The 20,369-nt window shown below is 34.5% G+C and overlaps 1 long non-coding RNA gene across 1 annotated transcript in view; it reads right to left on the reverse strand.

Annotated features, from left to right (window-relative positions):
- Positions 1-10,040: 10,040 nt before the first annotated feature.
- LOC129397593 (uncharacterized) overlaps positions 10,041-20,369 on the reverse strand; it is a 77,287-nt gene continuing 66,958 nt past the window's right edge. Inside the window, exons 4-5 of the long non-coding RNA XR_008625150.2 lie at positions 19,215-19,258; positions 10,041-10,490 (exon numbers count right to left, since the gene is read on the reverse strand). This is a non-coding gene — a long non-coding RNA (uncharacterized LOC129397593). The remainder of the gene's footprint in view (positions 10,491-19,214; positions 19,259-20,369) is intronic.

Here is a 20,369-nt window from a genome sequence, read left to right on the forward strand (position 1 = left end):
TGATCCAAACCTGTCTCCCGTGTTTAGCAAAAATCAAAACTACCCAATGTATGCCCTCTTCTTGTATCCTTGACTAGGATAGAACACTCCACCATGCTTAAGTGATAATGGGAAAAGAGATTTCAGAATGAGACCACTAAGAGTCATTAATCCACAGGTGTCATGACAAGCTGCTTGGCCCTCTCAGAGTATTACTCAGGGAATATTTATTTTTCCTCAAATCCTGAAACAACCTCACAGATAAAGATATTCAGGTAATCTGATTTTTATGATAGCTTCATATTCCAATAAATCCCCTACTTGGTGAATGGATCATTACCTCTTGAATTGTACAAAAAATGTGTGTGTATGTACAAAAAATGTGTGTGTACTTTTTGTGTTGTTGCTAATAAAGGTTGATTGAAGTAAGATAATAGGAAAGCTGGACGGGAAGTCAGAGTCATTCAAATCAACTAAGTGACTTCTTTAGAGACACAGAGCTGGTTTCTTATGAACTGCCTATTTTCACTCCAACCTATTAACATATACTTCCGTCCTTCCCATCCCTACACACTCCTTATAGTCATCTGTCCCACTCCAATGTTATCACAGTTTTTGGTTAATGGTTCCTTCCTTTAACCTCTCACCTTGTTTTGGGAACTTAGTGCTTCCTGAGTGAATTACAGCCAAAGATGCTTCAATTTTCTTCACAAAACCAAACTTTCCCATCTCTGACTCCGGTATTTACAAGTGATTTTTTAAACAATGTTTTCATCATGTCATTTCTGTAATCAAAAGATTGAAGTCTTATTGACCAATACACAGTATTGATAACCCATACATAGGAAATTTATTCAAACGTAAAGAGATACCAGCCTTAGTAATTCCTACCTCCTCTCATCCTCCTCAGCTGCTATTCTAATTTGTTACCTTCCTCAACTCTATGCCTGTCTCTGCTTCTAAAGGAAAACAGATTACTTCTCACTTTGCCTCCCACCACGGCAAGAAACTTGAAGTCAGCAGGTGTGGATTAGTTCACAGTTTTGCCTTTCCATACTTACCTACATTTATTACAATTATGTTTCTCTCTTCCATCACTGAAGACAAGCTATTTCTCTACTTGTTTATTGCTAATTCCTATCTTTGTCTGGGCTATGAGTCACATCCTCTGCAGACTCTTCAAGTATTGTGCTCCATCAGTTATCCCCTCCCTCTTTTCTGTTTTCTCTCTCCCTCTCTTTCTAATGGTCCTTTCTCCTCATCTTATAGACTGGCTGAAGTCTCTCCCATCATTACAAATCCTTACTTTTCCCAACCTTCTGATTTTCTTAGTCAAGACACTTAAGTCGGTTGTCTACACGAAACTCCACTTACTTATTTGGTATTTGTATCTCAACCAATGGAATCTGGTTTCTGTGTCTACTACTCCTCCAAACTCTACTGGATACTCTACTGGAAACGGTCACCAATTGTGGTGGGCAGATTTCTTAAGAAAAACCCTCCAATGATCTCCAATGCCTGGTACTCATGCCCTTGTGTAATCCCCGCCCCTTGCATGTGTTTCTAACCAATGGAATACTGCACAAGTGACAGGCTGTCTCTTTCATAGTTAGGTTTCAAAAGATGGTGACTTCTATCAGCCTTTTTCTATTGCTTTCTTGGCTCTTGTGATTTGACGAAGCAAGCAGCAATGATGGAGAGCCCATGTGGCAAGGAGCTGAGAGCAGCCTCTGGCCAACAGGCAAAGAGGAACTGAGGCCCTCAGTCCAACAACCAATCAGGAACTAAATCCTGCCAACAACCACGTGAACTTAGAGGTGGATTCTTACCAATTTGAGCTTGTACATGAAACCCAGTTCTAGCTGACACCTTGACTGAAATCATCTAAGAATCTGACAAGATGCCTTGCTCCTGTTCTTTTTTTTTTTCAATGTTGTTGCCAACTTCTATCTCTTAGCATTGTATCATATTTCCCCAATGATGTTAAAATTATTTGACAACATCTTTTTTTTTTTTTTTGGAAAATGGAGAAGTATTTTAATAGTCTTTTCAGAGAACTATGAATAGTCTTCTTTGATACTACACCAAATTTCAACAAGTGTTGGTTCCTTACAGATTAATTGCTGTGGAATCTAGAAACATATCATTATGCTTATCATACTCTGTTACATTAAAATCTATCGGTTTATCTTGCACATTGAATGAAACTTTTACCCATGCATGATCTTCTTTTCTTTTTTTTTTTTTTTTTCCTGTTCTTTACTCACAAAAACTGTAAGAGAATAATTGTGTTGTTTTGTGCTGCTAAGTTTTGGGGTGATTTGGCATTATACAGCAATACATAACTTCTACACAATCAATTCTATATTTTCAAATTGATTAAAAATCTCCCAGATTTTATCTAACTTGACTTTTATATCATCTTATTTTAATGACCATTTTTCTCCCTTCTTAAATTCCTGTTTTATTTGTTTTTCATGTCTTCACTGTCTAATTCTTTATACTTACCTTTCTTTATCTCCAAACATCCTGAGCTTTCTCCACTGAATTCTCTTCTGTGTACACATTAACTTTTGAGAAGGTTAAGCATTTGCCTTCTGTGTCCTTCTTCTTTCCCTCTATGTCTTCTCTCCTTTGGATCTCAAACTCCTATGATTTGGGCTAACATCTTCATTCTGAGTACAAATCTAATTTATCTAATTGCTTACTATACATGTCTACTAGATATTTCTACTTCAAACTCAATATATGTAAAATGAAATGTGTTATTATCCCCTTACTAATGTATCTTAAGAACCATATCTGACTAGTTATCAAAAGCTTGGCAGTTTTATCTCTTGTATCCAAACTTTGTCTACCACTTCTAATGCCTTTGCCTTGGTTGTGGCCCACATTACTTCCAAGCTGAATTGTTTCAATACTTCCTGACCAAATTCCTGCTTCCATAATTATCCTCCTTACATCATTCTGAAGGAGAGCAGGTTATCCAAAAGACAAACCTAATTATGTTACAGATCTGCATAAAATTCTTCGATGACACATAGTACCAACAGGTAAAAAACAAGAAAGATCCTCCTTATCTACTCTCAAGTGTTTTTTCTTCTAGCCATCCTGATCCCTCTCTTTCTCTTTCCCACTCCATTGACACTTCCCAACTATTAATAGTTCAGTATTTATTTAGTTTATTAATAGCTGCCTGAACACAGTATGTTATTTCAAGACCTAAGATTCTTTCTGCTACAAATTCTACCCCCTAGCCCCATACCTAATTACTTGAAAAACTCCTGATAATCCAATTCTGCCATCATTTCTATTCAGTATATTTAAGTTAAGTAAACATATGTGGATAAATATTTACACACCACGCATGAGACGAGGTCCTGGTGAAACTAACAATAATCTAATGGAGGATGGAGCATTAGAAAATTTAAAATTTCATGGTAGCACCATGCCCAGAGTTTTGTGAGAAGAGCCATTAACCGAGATAAGAAATTCAAAGAAGATCTTCTGAAAGTGATTTGTCATTAGTTAAAAGTAAGACATAAATAAGTGGGGTGTTTTAGATACTACAAGCAGTTTAGTAATTTGATCTTTTCTTCCTGCATATCTCTCTTTTCTCTCTGCCAAGAAAAGGCTAAATATTCCTTGTAAGTACCACATCTTTCTTTAACACCCTTCCATTGTTGTATTTTGCACACTCAAGTGGTCACCATTAGAATTATAATATTCTTAATTTGATTGTGAGCTTTTGCAAGTTGGGACTAAAGCTGAGTTATCCCTGTAGTGAAGCTACTGGTCCCCGTAGCTTCAGTGACTAGTGTAATCTTGGTAACTTTATAGATGCTCAGTAATTGCTTATTTTATTCAAAGTCAGGTTTATTGAAGTTTAATTTACATAAAGTAAAACAAAATTTATATACAGTAAAATGCATGTAAGTTAACTGTACAATTCAATGATTTTAATAGTTGCCTCTTGATTAAATTAACTTTGCAATCTTTTGTCATCTGTTATTTCTCTGACAATTTTCTATGCATCAAAGAATAAGATCCAACCACACAGTTTCTTATAAATTGGATGGGCTCAATAGTTTTTTAATAAATGAACAAGCTCACCAAAATGTTTCCAAACTATCACTTCATTGTTCATAAAGGGAGAAAAATAATAAAAAATGTAGTAAAGTTAAAAAATATATATACTCATGTTACAGGGTACTGACAACCCATGTTAAATAGTAAAGTAAAAAAATATATATATGTAGTAATGTTACAGGAAACTGACAACCCATGTTAAATACTCAAAAATAATTTTCCTATGTCCCAGAATCCAGACTGGTCAAAACTATTTTTAAATCAAAACTGAATTCTTTGGCATTTGTAATTTTATACAGTAATTTGCTAATAAGCTGCTTCAGAATCAAAATATCACTTACCTTCTGCTCACCACAAATTTAGAAATTACTCACAAGTAGGCAATTACCTGTGCCACAAATCACCTACAAAAATTTGGGCTGGGTTTTTGCCAATCACTATGCCAATTAATTACCCCACAAAGACTGGTTGGCACTGGATCAAGTAAAGCCTCATTGATATGCAAGGCCACTCCTATTAGAAAGAAAACGGGAGAAAAAAACAATAAGATACTTAGTTCAAGCAAAGCTGGTGGGAAGCGAAAATATATTTCTTTAATGTTTCTTGGACTCTCACAAATTTCTAAGGACTCTAGTCCCACCTGGATAATCAGAATTGGCACACAAAGTCATCCTGCAGATGGATCAGGCCAACGTCATCCGAAAAGAAAGCAGAGACCGTAGCTGCCACACAGGTGTTTGGTACTGGGTTCGCCCCCAAACAGAAGGTAGTCTTGGGTGATGGTAGTGGAAGGAAAGAAATGAACTAGTAACATAAATCATAATTTTTCAGAGTGATATGTGTGTCAATTTTCCATTTAAGATAAACGAACACTGGGAACCATTGCACACTGGAGTTGATCCTCTTCGATTTGTAATCCATTTTTGTTAACAATGGAAGTTTAGAGGAGAAATGATATTAACATTTTGCTTTTATCTAGGGGATTTTTATCTGTGCCAAAAAACTGAAGTGGTACATTTTGTCCATGTACCATCAACTTCTCTCGTTCCTCCCCTCCTGCATTTTTTATGGTTTAAGTGAAGACATATTTTCAACAGAGCCTCTATTTCTCAATACTCCTTTGGTATTTTGGAAGATATTTCATCTTAATAAAGTCACTGGAAACCAGAAATAATTAAATAACTCTGGACTTTAAATCCGAGTTACTCTAGGATAAAAACTATAGAGGATATTTGAATGGGTACAAGTATATATAAATCTCATTAAAATGATTAATAAATACATAATCAAATATAAAGATGCATTCTACAGCTTATTTTTAATAAAAAAAAAGTGATTTATATTATCAGCAACTTAATTCAAAAAACAACTTTTAGGGAATGTTATAGACCCTTCTATTAAATTTTCTTAAAAGATGAGAAAATGTGTCCCCAATAATTTTATAGTGGTTGACACATAATAGATGCTAAATAAATGTGAAAGAACAAATGCCATAAGTGCATATTAAAGCAAAAAGCAGGTAATGACTTCTTGTACCATGAGGAAGTGAAACTGATAACAGGTTATATGAATCAAAGACAAATAAAACATAGTTCAATATATTTTTCTGACAATTATATTTTATCATCATCCTTTATGTTTGCATGGCAAAATATCTCATGCAGGTAATTTTCTTACGACACACACACAAATAGCTCTAAAAGCGTATTCAAGTCACTCACTTCTTACAATACAGAAACTTGTTTGCAGTTTTAGAAAAATATGTTTCTTAACTTCTACAATTCTCATTAAGGTGTCACAGATTTAGGGGCCAGATTTCATCAAGATGCCAGCTCGAAGTATCATTGTTTTTTTGATAATTCTTTCTTCTGCTTGAAGAAAACTGCCAAACATATGACCTAGGAATGGAAGATTCACCCTAAGATTATAACAGAGGTCCATTTATCCTTTTCACATCTTGCTCCAGGAATATCTCTTTTTTCCTTCTATATTAATTCCTTGAATACCCCAAAATATTGTCCGTCTCTAAAAGGAGCATATAATAAAATCTTAGATGATAATTCATGCAAAAATATGAACACATTCACAATGAAATACCAATAATCCAGTGTCATATAAAGGCAGAATTTCCAGGCAATTGGAGAAGAAACAACCTTCAGGATTAATTTTTTCACACAGCCCAAGAGAACAACAGCCCAAATCAAGACACCTGTTAAAACAATTTGGGCAAATCAGAGTCCAGAAACATGCAAGAGAGAGGATTAAAGAAGTTAGAAGCTCATAAAGTAAGGAACATATATAGGAACCAAAATGCTGTCAGCATTATCTGGCAGAACAATGAGGAAAATCACAGATTCAAGTATATCAGAGAAGGACAATATAAGCACCAGCATTAGGGCACTGGTAAGAAATACAGATGCTCCTTGACTTCTGATGGGTTTACATCCTGAGAAACCCATTGTAAGTTGAAAATATCCTAAATCAAAAATTCATTAATACACCTAACCTACTGAACATCATAGCTTAGCCTAGCCTACCTTCAATGTGCTCAGATCACCTACATTATCCTACAATTGGGCAAAATCTTATAACACAAAGTCTATTTTATACTAAAGTGTTGAATATGTTATGTAATTTATTGAATACTATACTGAATGCAGATCACTTCTGCACCATCATCAAGTCAAAAATCATAAGCCCAACAATCATCAATCAAGGACTGACTTTGTAAGACAGTTTATACACTTCTGAGCAGAAAGAAAGAAGCTAACTTGAATCACCAAAGTAAGTGGAAGACCACAGCTGGAGTGAGAGAGAACCAGGGACTATAAAGTCAGCTCCAGACAAATCAGGAACTAGACTGGATCAGAAAACATTCACTCCATTAACTATAAAAGAAAAGGTAGCATAGGCTCTGAGAAACACACTACCCAAAGTGATACAACATGCTCAATATAGCTGAGAGGAAATCTTTCAGCATTTTCTTACATGGATCGCCCCATCCTACCTGAATAATGCTTTCCCAATAAAGACTCTCTCTCTCTTTTTTTTATTCTAGAAAAAGTTGAAAGTCAAATTTCAATGAGAATTTCTTCATGACTAAGGACAACTGCCCTCCTCTATCATAAATAGAAATGTGCATTTAGGTGAAATGGGACTGAGAATTTATTTGATGGCAGTTTTAAGCACTAGTTCTTGAAATTATTACTGTCTCCTGATGTAGTCTGAGAAAGATATATTGACATTATAAGCTCTGACACTAGAGTGATTAGCAGACATTACAGCCTGTTTTGGAGTATTCATAGGGGATCTTAATTCACACAAAACAATCTGCAAAGAAAATCACTAGTAAGGATTATCTATTACTGAACACCTCATCACCTGAAAAAAAGTCTTATGCTGACATTTTCATTCAATGATTAAAAAGTTTCGAGATCCTTTAAAGCCTATTTCTGTTATATTTAAAACATCATATACCATTGAAAGAAATCGGCTCTATTTAAAAAAATTGACTTGGAAATTAAGTAACTCTGTTTGAAATTTCTACTGCAGCCAAATAAAATCAGCAAAATTTAATAACAAAAATGAGCAAATCTTATTCATATGTCTTTCTTGTATAGTCAACTGAGCAAACAATATTGCTGCTAAAAATAACATTAGACCAGTCCCATAATATAAATGCAGGGGATGAAAAATTACAGTGAAATGAAGTAAATTTAAATCACTGATTCAAACTATTTTTAAAAAATTAAATGAACGTTTTTAAAAATTTCTAGAATTGCACTATTGATGACACAATTGTATCCTTTGCCAAAATGAGGCCATTACCCCTATCTCCATTTCATCTTTTTCTTCTTCTCTATAAAGCTAATTAATTATTGAAATGGCTCTTCAGTGCTTATGCTAGAAAAGCAATGCTGGACAGAACGTTGAATAGATGTCACTCCTGGGGTCCAACTACCTGAGTTCAAAACCTGTCTCCACCAGTTAGAAACTTAGTAATCGTGGGAAAGTCACTGAATAGTTTCAAACTTATATTTATTGTAAGAACTAAACATAATCAGCATTTTTAAGACACCCAGTGAATTTTAGCTATTATTATTAGATATTAGATACTGTTGTTTGGGAACAAAGTAAGTCGGGGTAGTTTGCTTTTGTCTTCTAGGAGATCACCTGCTAAAAATTTACACATAAAAACAACATAGAAACAAGGGAAAATAAAATATAGATAAATGCAAAAAAGATACCAGAGCAAACAACATTTCCTTAAATGGATGTGGGTAATCTTTGAGATTTTACTAAAGCTTGTAATCACTCTTCTACAGTTTATAGCCTCAAGCTTTACAGCATTTGGATCTTTCTCTTGGTGTTCTCTGTTAACACTAAGGCTTGAAATATTACAAGACCTACTGGCATCTCATTCAGTGCAAAACTAAACAGTAGGAATTTAGTACCCAGTGTAGGAAACTGACTGCTCTTTGATGGAAGCAAGTGAACGAATTTTTCTCCTTTCTTCCCACTATTTAAACTATATGTGGATTCAACACCTTCACTGACTCCCTGAAGAACTCTTCCAAGACCAAGTAGTCATCTTGTCATGAAGTTATGATCATCTTGGTAATGCACTTATTTATATTTATTCTTTCCCCTTCCTACTTTATTTCCATTTTTTCTCACACCTGTTTACTTGGAATGGCATTGCCCAATAACTTGTTAACACACAGCTTTTGATTCAGGTTTTATTTCCTAAGAAACCTACTCTAAGACAGTAGAGAACCAGAATGACCCTAGAAAGAAGATCCTCAACATATTTTGGATATGAATTGCCCACTAGTCTAAATTGCTGGTAGTAAGTGGGGGTGGTGATTACCCTTGTAATTAACTTCTGATTGAGATGAAGTGCTGATAAAAAATGAGTTTATGGGATATGCAGTGGTTGTTGGACTTATAGGTGTGGTAAACATCATCAGTGCCCTACCCTTAACCGCTCACATTTTCAGTGTGCTCTGCCATCTTCCAAGTGACTGCATCTGCATCTATGAGCCTACACGTGTTTTCTCATGATGGTGGGAAGTGTTAATGCTATGTGCACAGCAGATTGAAAATGTCAAGAATTAACTCTTCTACAGGAACCTTCAAACAAAGACTCTTGAAAATTGCTATATAATCCCCCCAGTTCCCTTGTCCTTGGTTGGAATAATTTTTGAGGTGTGGATTTTACCATTTCCCAAGGACAGCCTGTGGGATAAGCTCCAGATGCCTACTATAGTAGTTGACTTAATCATGCACCCCTTATTTTGCACATTTCCTTTTCTACTGGTGAAATATGTACTTTCTAATAGAATACTTGCACTCAGTCCTGGTTTCATGCCCTGCTTGGGGGAGAATCTAAACTAAGACAATAATTTTGGTGGAGATAATGATTATAAGGAATGCAATGTGTGGGATGGGTGTCTTTGATGGCATTAGATGCCTTGTAAAAAAATTGTGCAAACAATTAACTGTCAATTAAGGCACACACTGGGAAAGCCTGAGGACATGTATGGTAACTTGTCTTCTTTAAGCTGGAGTTGACAGGATAATGCCATGGAACTGGGCTCCCTAATATCTGCAACTCTTAATCATCATAACACTAATAAAGACACACAGTGTCTTAGTGGGCTTCTTTAACGTTTACTAGTAGCATAAGCCACACATGGGAAGACTAATCTAACCCATTTTTGGGGTAACTTGGAAGACTACCACTTTCAAATGGGGTGCATAGCAAGAAAGGGTTTTGTAGTCCAAGCTTTGTTGCAAGCATCCTTGTTGCTCAGACCATGTTATCTAGCATACCAGTCATGCTAGAAGAATCACTGACGTGTAAAGAAGTAATCTGGAATCCTTGGCAAGCCACAATAGGAAAACTGCGGCGCAGATTATTCAGAGTTTTAGGGGAAGGCCATGCCTTCCGTGGCTATAAATTCTTCATTTTTCAAACAGTTTCTGATAATACCGTATTACAGCACTTGATAATTGCAGATTGTGATTATTGCAGGCTGCAGTAACTTTGGTAAGAAATAGACATGAAAATAATTGTGCTAGAGTTTATTTTTAACTTTTTCTTCAAGATTTTCTTTAGGGTAGTTTTCATATTGTTTCTGTAATAGGCATAAGGTAAAAATAAGTGTATAAACAACGCTAAATGAGATGACATAAAGACAGCATGGTCTGCATGTGATAAGTTAGAAGCTGGGGTTGTTTTATGGAATTAAAGATGTGCTTCCTTAACATAACTTCAAATGGGGGAAAGCTTCCAGAGAAATTAGTTAGAAAAGGCATTTTACTGCTAATTTCACCACACTTGTCCCGAATTCTCATGAATCCTGCTCCACAGCTTTCTCTCTGGCATCTTCTTTTCTATAGAAGACAACAGTCAGCCCCTACAAAGAAACCAGAAAAGCCAGTAAGTGGCTGGAGTTTTCTACTCAGCACCACCATCAGTGTGTGCTAGTTCTGTGATTTGCAAGCTGAAGTAATAATTCTAACCCTTGCACAGTAAAGTCATACAGATCAGAAAGGCAAATATTTCCAAACTGTCAAGTGGTACATAGGCCTGTTAAAACAATGGCCATAAAAGTAAAAACTTTGTAGTCTGGAGAAGAGAAAATTGTACCAGAGATAATGAATATATTTGACTCTGGAAAACCAATTTAATTTTCTAGTTTCCCTTACCAGCTCTGCTAACTCCAGAGTTATAAAGAATATTGAAGGAGATATTAAAGATGCTCTGAATAAAATAATAGAAATCCAGGGTTTTTTTTTTTTTTTTTAATCACTATTGATCCCTGCTTTCCACAATGAAGAAAGGCCTCAGGTACAACCAGATTCTGAGGGATATATCTGATTTCCTTACATATTTATTTCTCACTTTTACCTTTATTCTTTTCTCTTCCCTCTTTCCCTTACTCTCTTCCTTCTTATCTCCCTGTTAATTCTTTCTATTAAATGAAAAGGAAAAAAGCATATTTACCACAAATATTCCAATACAGAATTTATTTCTAAAGTATTCTCTCTCCACTGGTAACATTTATCCTTAAGGGAGGCAGAAAGAGGACAGAGATAAAACAAAAGACACAAAAGCAAACAAACAACAAACAAACAAAGACATTGTCCTTGTCACTTCCCTTTTGCGAACGTTGGGGAGCAAAGATTTCTATTTTCTTTTCAAGGTCATTTCATATGTGTTGTCATTTGCTTGCAGCATGATAGTCTCTTGCTCCCTGGTGCTTTCTTAAGTTTAAATTAGTTTCCAATAAAGATGCTTTTGCACCTTGCAGGGGGAAAGCATTGTTTTTAATACACTTGTAACTAATGCTGCTGGTCCTTGGGGAGTTTCAAAGGACCTCAAAGGCAATAGTTCTCTACCCAGGAGCAAAGAAGCCATTACAGCTTGTACTGGAAGATTTAATAGGTGTCATAATTTATCATGTAAACCGAAAAGTGTTTCTTAATTAAGTGCGTACGTTAATGAATTTTTTAATTTGATCCCTGTAAGTACCTTGCTATACTAATTGCAATATTCTACACATTAGTCATCCGCTGTTGCCCTTGGCTATTTTCTACCCTGAGAGGAAGAGAAAGAGAGCTTTTCAGTTAAAGTTCATTTAACTCTTTCCACCCAACAAATTAGATTTAGTCTTACTAAATGTGACAGCTGTAGTTGAATTTCTCCGAGCTTTCACAGTACTTGCATGGGAGAACCAGCTTACATTTCTGTTATTTTCAAATAATAGGAATTTGGGGTAACTGGCCAGAAACTGAAGCCCTGCCCTTTCCTAAAGGGTTACTTATTTCAGTTCTCTTAAGACTGAAGAGTTTTATAAGGGATAAGATGTAGAAGGGACACATTTTCTTCTATTCTCCTGTAAGAGTCTGACATAGCATGATTAATGAAAGGCTTAAATTTGTATAATACGTCCCAAACCCAAAAGAAAGGAAAAAATAAAACTTAGATGTATTTACTTGACTAGACATTAGATCTACAATAAATACAATGTTATTTGTAATAAAACGGAAGTACTTATGAGGCCGAAAAGCACTATTATCATACACTATGGTACAATATTATTGTAACTATGAAAAAAGTGTTTACAGGGAAAATATTTAGAAAATAATATGTTCAACCATTAGAATGATTGCATTCTGTTAATAAAGTTACGGGTAAGTTTTTTCTTTCTCTGTTTTCTAAATATGATGTTCATGTGTTATCTAACAGGGAAAACCCCTTTATTTTTTTAAAAAATAGCAAAATATTATTGTATGAGAAGACTTTAGGTTTCAGACTGTTTCAGTTAGAGATACTCTTCATTTAAATAGCTATTATATAGATTTTTAATATTTTTCATATGTTCAAATTTGTCCACAGTTGAGAGTTAACAAAAAAAAAATCACCATTACAAGGTATTATTAAAGGATAAAAAGTGAAAAAAAAGAAAACCTTTAACTTTTATTTTCCTTAAGTGGACACGTTAGTTTATTCAGAAGAAAACAATTGTGTTATAATAAATTGTATTTGGTTTTCTTACAGTTAGAGAAACATAATTTTCTCTTTTATGTGCTATCTATAATAACCTGATTGAGCTGCATATGAAAATCAACAAATGAAGAAAAGAAGAATATTATTTAATTGACACAGGTACCAATACCTTACTTTTTATATATTTACATTTTACAAATAACTCTCATACCAAGAGAACTCATTTTGAATCAGTTCCGATATATTTAGCCATGGATTTTTAAAAAGAGATTTAAATCGAGTCTCTATTATTGTGTCACATGAATAGAATTGTGAAATAAGCTACAGGATGCCCAGTTAAATTTGAATTTCAGATAAATAATGAATAATTTTTAATGTAAATATATTGCATACTATTCGCTAAATCTGTCAACCCTACAAATGAAAGAATTAGGATGCATCAGAATCAACTAGATAATTTCTGTTATTTTGTTGTTGTTGCTGCTGTTGTTGTTGTTTCATATGCACACCTCACTCCAGAATTTTACTCTTCAGGGGTTGAGGTCCACTGATCTAAAAATAAAAGATTATTACTCCAAATGATTTTTCATAGGGACTGCAATCTGGTATTTGGGAACCACCATTGTGCAGCAGAGCTACTCACACTTTAATGTACTTAAGGATCACTGAGGGATCATATTAAAATGCAGATTCTCATTTGTAAATTGGGTTGGGTGTTGAAGGTCCCCATTTCTACCATATTCCAAAGTTATGCTGATGTTCCTTGTCCTTAAATCACATTTCAAGTAGCTAGAGAGTTTAGATGATCTCTGATGTCTGTGTTAGAATTTATTGATTCTATGATTCTGTTTTTACATACATTATTTCATTTTATTAAAATTGTTGTGTATGATGACAAATTTCTCATTATCGAATTCTTATGCAGTACATCGCAACTCAGAAAATTCAGTATGGTATTATAACATTAGACTTTCATAATTTTCATCTTGACCAGATAGTAACAATAAAAGTTGACCCAAAATATCAGGACTATAATATCATTCTTCATTTTTGATATTTGTTTCTTTTTTAATGAGCACTTATTGTATCCCTGCTATGTATCAGTCTCCACTGTTGATCAGCAAAGGAAACTATTCAGAGAAATCTATAGGCTTATTTAAAATGGGAAAAGTTGAACTACGTTTGTAACCTTGTGGTTTCACCACTCTTTCTCATCATCTAGTGGTCAACTTGCTCCTTTCTTGGACTGTTTGTACTGGAGCCCTCTTTTCCTATGCATCTTTATATAGTTGGCTCTTTCTCAGCACTGAAGTCTCAGGTCACAATTTCAGCGCTCCTTAGAGAGAGGGTTTCTCTAACTGCCTCTAGGCAGAAAAGTACTCTAGTAGATACCAGCCTATCACTGTTTTATGATATTACTATTTTTAATGATCTGAAATTCTCTTATTTATTTATGCATTTATTTAACCATGTATGTACATGCTATTTTCTGTACCCTGCCCCACAAGTGAACAGCAACCTTGTATGTTTTTTCCACTGTGCTATTTCATAAGTACTTCTGAATTAGATGAGTCTTTTTAAATCTAAGCTCAAGTCAATTGAAATTTGCATTTATATAAGTATTAAGTAGAAACTTCAATAATGATAGGGCAGTTTTTGTAAGAATTTTGTTTCTTTTATGCAAGACCATATCGATAATCTAGTAACTGTCTAATTCATTGTTTGATCTCAGAAATTTTTATGTATATTATTATTGGGGTCACATACAAATAGAATTTATATTAAATTGGCCCTCTATATTCATAATGCCATTCTGAATATTTTGTGTGATATTTTTCTAAATAATTCCAGAAAAAGTGAGGAAATTTCAATAAAAGCCAATATAACAGTAAAAGTATTTTTCTTTCTACTCAAACAACTGGAATTAGATTAGTAGAACAGATAGAAGATGAACAATAGAGAAACACAGAGAAATTCAACATCATTGGCAACTTTTAATTTTTAAATGGCAAGAATAAAAATGCTTACATAAAAGTAGCCTCAATAAGTGCAGTAAAACAATGTCTGGCCTAACTTCCATTTGATAGTTTGTTCAATGATGCACACATGTTTTTAAAATATAAAAAGTCACTCGATGATTTTTAGCCCATGTATTTGAACATTCGTATTTCTGGAATTAAGGTTATAGGGTACATAATTACTGACTAGACTAGCAAATCTCCTCATTATAATTTAGGCTCTAATATATGGAAGCTGGTCTCCTAATTCACTCACACTGTCACTTAATCAGAACCCACATCTCAGATCCTGACCACCCAGCTCCAGAAGCTATTGGCCTAATTATTGGCCAGGTCACCAAGACTCACAAGCGACTCAGCCAGCATGCTCCAGAAAGCTGAAAACTTCATTTTCAGTGTCTTCCAACTGTGCTCTGAATACATTATTGATTCGTTTAGCTGGAAGTTCTCCTGCAAGCTTATGTATGCAATTAAGTGGATTACAGGGAACATGTTAAATAGCCTAAGAACTTCTTAGCCTGGAAAGGCTTTGGGCATCAGCACTGATTCACTCACTCAACTCAGTCACTCACAAGTGAGACCAAGGAAATTATAGCAACCATACAACATTCTGTACTTCATGAAAGAAAAGCTGTCCTTGTGGGTGGCTGTCTCTTGCTTTGAAAAAAATTCAAAGTTTTGCAAAAGCTGTTTGAAACAGATTGTTCCCTCACCTATCCTGACATCATTGTCTATTGTGCTAGTATGAAAAAAAAAAGTGTGCACCAACTAAATCCTTACTATTTTAAAACACCATTTATACCACCTAGGTATTTGATGTCCAGCATAATGCCTCCTTGAAGAGCTTTCTTTCTCTCTACTTTCTAAATACTTTAATGAATGCTTTGACTCATTTCTATAGTTAATCATACAGTATATACCAATAGACTAATGCAACAAGGTAGTATTAACATTAAATATAAATATGAAGCTCCTTAGTTAAGGATTCTGATATTACAGTCAAGAGTTTTGTTCCTTAGACCTTCTTATCTGTACCTAAAAGCAAAATGTAAATAAAATAAAAATGAAAGTAACAATCTGGCTTGTAGTGTTAATTAAAAACACATAAACAGACTACAGTAACAATAAGACTTCAAAGCATCTACTTGATTATTACAGTCAAGCCCAAGAATTACATGAAGAAAGCCTCATTGACATGATTTGCATGTCTTTAAAATGATCCATATAAAATATAGGATTTTTCAGGAACAGTAATAATGTCTGGGAAAATGGGACTTTGATGTACACCCTAACTGTTGTTGTTACTGAATGTAAACACAGGACCAAAAAGCCACTTTGAATATATTGGAGTACAGTTATTAGTGATATGTTAACATGCTGCTACTCTTTTTGTGAATTTTGGTTGGCAGTAACTGCAGCCAACTTAAATCTCCTTAGAAAAAAAGAAGACTTAAGAAAAATTATGTAACTTATCTTTGGTTTACCTTTAGTTCTAAGTGAAATGGTATAAAGCAGGATGAAAAACCAATAAGCTATTAGAATGATAATAACAGTGGCAAATCTATTACACTCCAATATCTGAGATCTGCTGCTTAGGCACTAGTTGCAATTGAAAAACACTGGATTGAGGGAGAAACTGACTTTAGCCTAATGGTTTAATATTGTGAGGCATAGCTCTCTTTCTTCTATCAGATCACATAAAAACTGGATATGCTATCAGTGAATAGCGGCTACCCTGGTTCTCTGAATAATAATGTTTTAAGATGGTAAAAGAATCTCGGGTTCTTCTCTCATCTGTAGAAAACATTTGTTATTCCTTTCATGGTCTTCAGTATCTTGAGTGAATACAGGTTATCATATGTCTTACGTGAATATTATTGTGTGAATATGAACTATTCTATAAATTTGGTATTGGTGAATCCAGGATAAAAGTTAAGATAAAATAAGGCTTTTCTTGATAATTACCTTTGTATAAAAATCAAATTGGATATTGGTCTATATCATTTTTAAAAATTAATTCTTAATTTAATTTTTTTAAAAAGAGAGGAAGATGAATTCTACTTGAAGTAGAAAACAACAAATAGAAACTGGAAGAAATTTAAGCCTACCCTGTTCCATCACTAGACACTAAATTTTGTTAGGGCAGATAATATGTCTATCTTATGTATTCCTTAAAGGAAGATTTTGATACTAGATTAGGTTCATGCAAATAATTTTTGAGAGTATATAGTCCTATTATACAGATACAAGTGAAATGAGTCACAGACTTCTGCTTTTAGAAATCTTTCTTTTATTAACTGATTTCCCATTGAACCAGACTACTGGGAATATTTTGACATAAGCTATTTCATACCTTTTCTGAAAATATATGCAAGTCAACACAGTCCGTTAAAAATGATAGAAGAAGTGGGCATACCATTGGTAAAGAAAGCTCTATCGCCAGAGCTAAGTTAATAAAATATCTACTTCCACTTACCAAGAAAAATCTAAAAGCAGTATTGTTCTAGAATTATTGAATGCTGGATTTGAAAGGAAATACATTCAGAGAGTCTTTCTCTCTTCATTCCATGTAAAAATCCACCTAAATCATACAAGAGATGTGCATCTATTCAAAGCCTCAGGAAACATTGCTTTAATAGAGTTGAGTTTAATCTCTCTCCCCTATTGCAATAGTCTTGACTGTAATTGCAACAGTCTTGAATAAATCTTTCTTGCCTATTTTACTCTATTCAGTACAATTTTTCTTTGTGCCCTGAAGAGCTTCTTTCAAATTATATATTTTTGGCAGTATGAAAACATCAGGTTTTAATTCAAGGCTGTCATATTAAGGTTCTCCAGAAACAACAATCGGATGTATACATATGTAGAAAGAAATGTAAGCAATTGGCTCATGTGATTAGGGAGGCTGAGGTGTCCCAGGATCTTCAGAGACACCAAGATGGAGACCCAGGAGAGCCAATGGCGTAGTTTCAGTCTAAGTCTGACCGTGTAGTTCTACTCCAAGTTCAAAAACCTAAGAACCAAAAGAACTGATGGTGTAGTTCCAGTCCAAAATTGGTGTACTTTCAGTCTGAAAGCTGGTGGCTCAATAACGAAGAAGAGCCAAAGTTTCCATTTGAGCCTGAAGGCAGGAAAAACTAATGTCCCAGCTTACACGTAGTCAGTAAAAGGAGAGTCAACACTTTTGTTCTATTAAAGCCCAATTGATTGCAGAGACCTCACTACATTAGGAAGAGCAATCTGCCTTACTCAGTCTACTGATTCAAATGTTAATTTTATCCATAAGCACCCTCCAGATACATGCAGAATAATGTCTGACCAAGTGTCTGGGCACCAGACAAGTTGACACATGGAATTAACTATCACAGCTCTGTTTAAGAGAAATTGACTTGAGTTTATTATTGTGAAATATATTTTATATAATTAGAACAAAATGTTTTTCCCATGAATGATATTTTAATTATGTAAAACTTAAAAAATCAATATAGCACAACCAAAAAAGTGTAGGTGAGAGTAAGATGTACTAAGAATATTTGTCATTATGGGAATTTGTTTCACGTGCTTTGTAGAAGTTATTCAAACTCACCCAAAAATTTGATTTTCTGCAAAGCTACAAGAAAGTCTACATGCTAACCTTTAGTGATTCATTTTATTATTCATGTAAATCAAATGATTTATCAATAAGGTGAAAGGATTTTACTTACTAAAATATAAATATTCACTATACAATATAAGCAAATATTCTATCTAGAAATCATTTGCCATTTTTCACATTTTATAACAGAAAATTCAATGATTTCATTTTGAACTTTTTGTTCTTCTGTTATCTGTTTCCAGTAAACCATAGCAACTGTAACTAAAATCCTTGAAATATACCAATACATACCATACTTGATGCATAGTACAGCTACTTCTAACATATTACACAATATTTGTTTATTCCTAAGGTTTGATGAAGATTATGTTTAATCTTCAAAATCTGTGGACAAACAATTAAAAAGTTTTTTACATTTAGTTCTCATTTGCCAAATTTCCTGGCCTTTCTTGGGACTTTACTTTAAGAGGTAAATTAGATGTAACATGAAATTAGCAATTGAGTCACATTCACTATAGGGCCAAGAAAAGCCCCGGTTGGAATTGACACCAACAGTTGAAGATGCCACTATAATCTAAGTAGTTGAAAAATCATTGTTTTCCCATGTGGAAGTGAATTTACCTTTGCTTACTGTAAATCAAGGATCTCAAGATTATTTTAGAAATTAGTGGCCATTCATGGTCTCTTTATACTTCTCAACTTTGCTGTTTTGATTTTGAGCCAGAGAAAACATCTACTGGTCCCCTCCACTGCTGAGAACTGAGAGACTGATCATGTTCCAATTCTCCTCTAGCAGTCATTTTCAGAATTTATATTTTTTTTCTTTCTCTAATCTTCTGTGGTTACTAGGGATCCGGAAAGAGTTGTTTGTTCTGTTCCCATTAACTTTTGATTCTCCAAAGTTCTGCATCATGAAAACCTGATAAATCGTTCTTGTCCCTCATTTAGATCCAGACACATTCACAGTACGAAGCTGCAATAAATGTACCTACACATCAAATCCACATACACATACCTTGTGTCATTCTTTCTTTCTGTGTTGTCAACCTGATTAGTCTTCTATTAATAGAGAGAAAAAGAAGAAAAAAGCTATAAACAGACATTAATAAAGTCACTAGTCAGCTTGAGTAAAGATATGGGTTTATTGTTTGTCTTTTTAGTTAGTTAAAAGAGAGCAAGGTATCAACTATGCAAAGACCAAAGAGACCCCAATATACCTTAAATATATAAATATTTAAGCAGATTGCCCCCACACTTTTTAACAACATACGCAAGTGTCTCCTTTAGCTCATAAGAGCCAATTTTCCCCCGTGGATTTCCAGTACCCAAAGTCTCTGTGTGGTGATTAGTGGATTCCGTGCATCCCTGGGCCTGACTCCAATCACTTTCTCCTTGAAAATTGCTGAAACTTGATGCAGCAGCACAGCACAGGGCAGGTTTTGTCACTGGGGCTTAGTCCTCATTACAGCCCAGAGACTTCAGGAGATTGTTTATGTGGCTGGAACATCTTCCTTGCGGGTGGCTAATTAGTGTTTCCCCAGGGCTTCTGCTCTGTGAATACTTAAGGGTAATCATCACCAGCTAACTGTGTGGGGAGTGTATCTAAGCAATTTTACCGAGTCAACTGACAACAGCTTGAAGTAATATTAGCCCTGTTACATGAAGACAAGTGCTCTCCACCCAACGAAGCCGGAGACTGGCACCACTCAATAAATCACTGCAGCATCCTTGAAAGCTTAGCATCGGTTCTGAGCCATTAATTTCAGTGAGGTCTTTTGACAGGATGTTTTGAAAGCATGCAATGAAAGCATGATTTCTTGAGCTAAGTTATAAAGAGCAAATTCTTCTAAGTTATGAACCTGGCAACCCATTTTGGTCCTAGGGCTATCAAATATATCTTTTGATTTTTTTTTTTAAATCAAAGAATCTTATCATTCAGTATATAGAGAATAACCCTCCTTTAAACAAGAATATAATATGGATACCTACCTAGCCTCTACCTTAATAGAATTACCTGAAGTTTCAAAAACAGGTATCTGAACATTTGGATAAGACAAGATATGCATGAAATTTCCCTCTATTGTCCAAACTAATGTTACCAAAATTGCTACTTGATGACAAAATAAGTTTATCCAGAAAACTGAAAGTGAAATGTTGGAGAATAAACTTA

This window comes from Pan paniscus, chromosome 3 (genome assembly GCF_029289425.2).
Source record: "Pan paniscus chromosome 3, NHGRI_mPanPan1-v2.0_pri, whole genome shotgun sequence".
Taxonomy (NCBI): domain Eukaryota; kingdom Metazoa; phylum Chordata; class Mammalia; order Primates; family Hominidae; genus Pan; species Pan paniscus.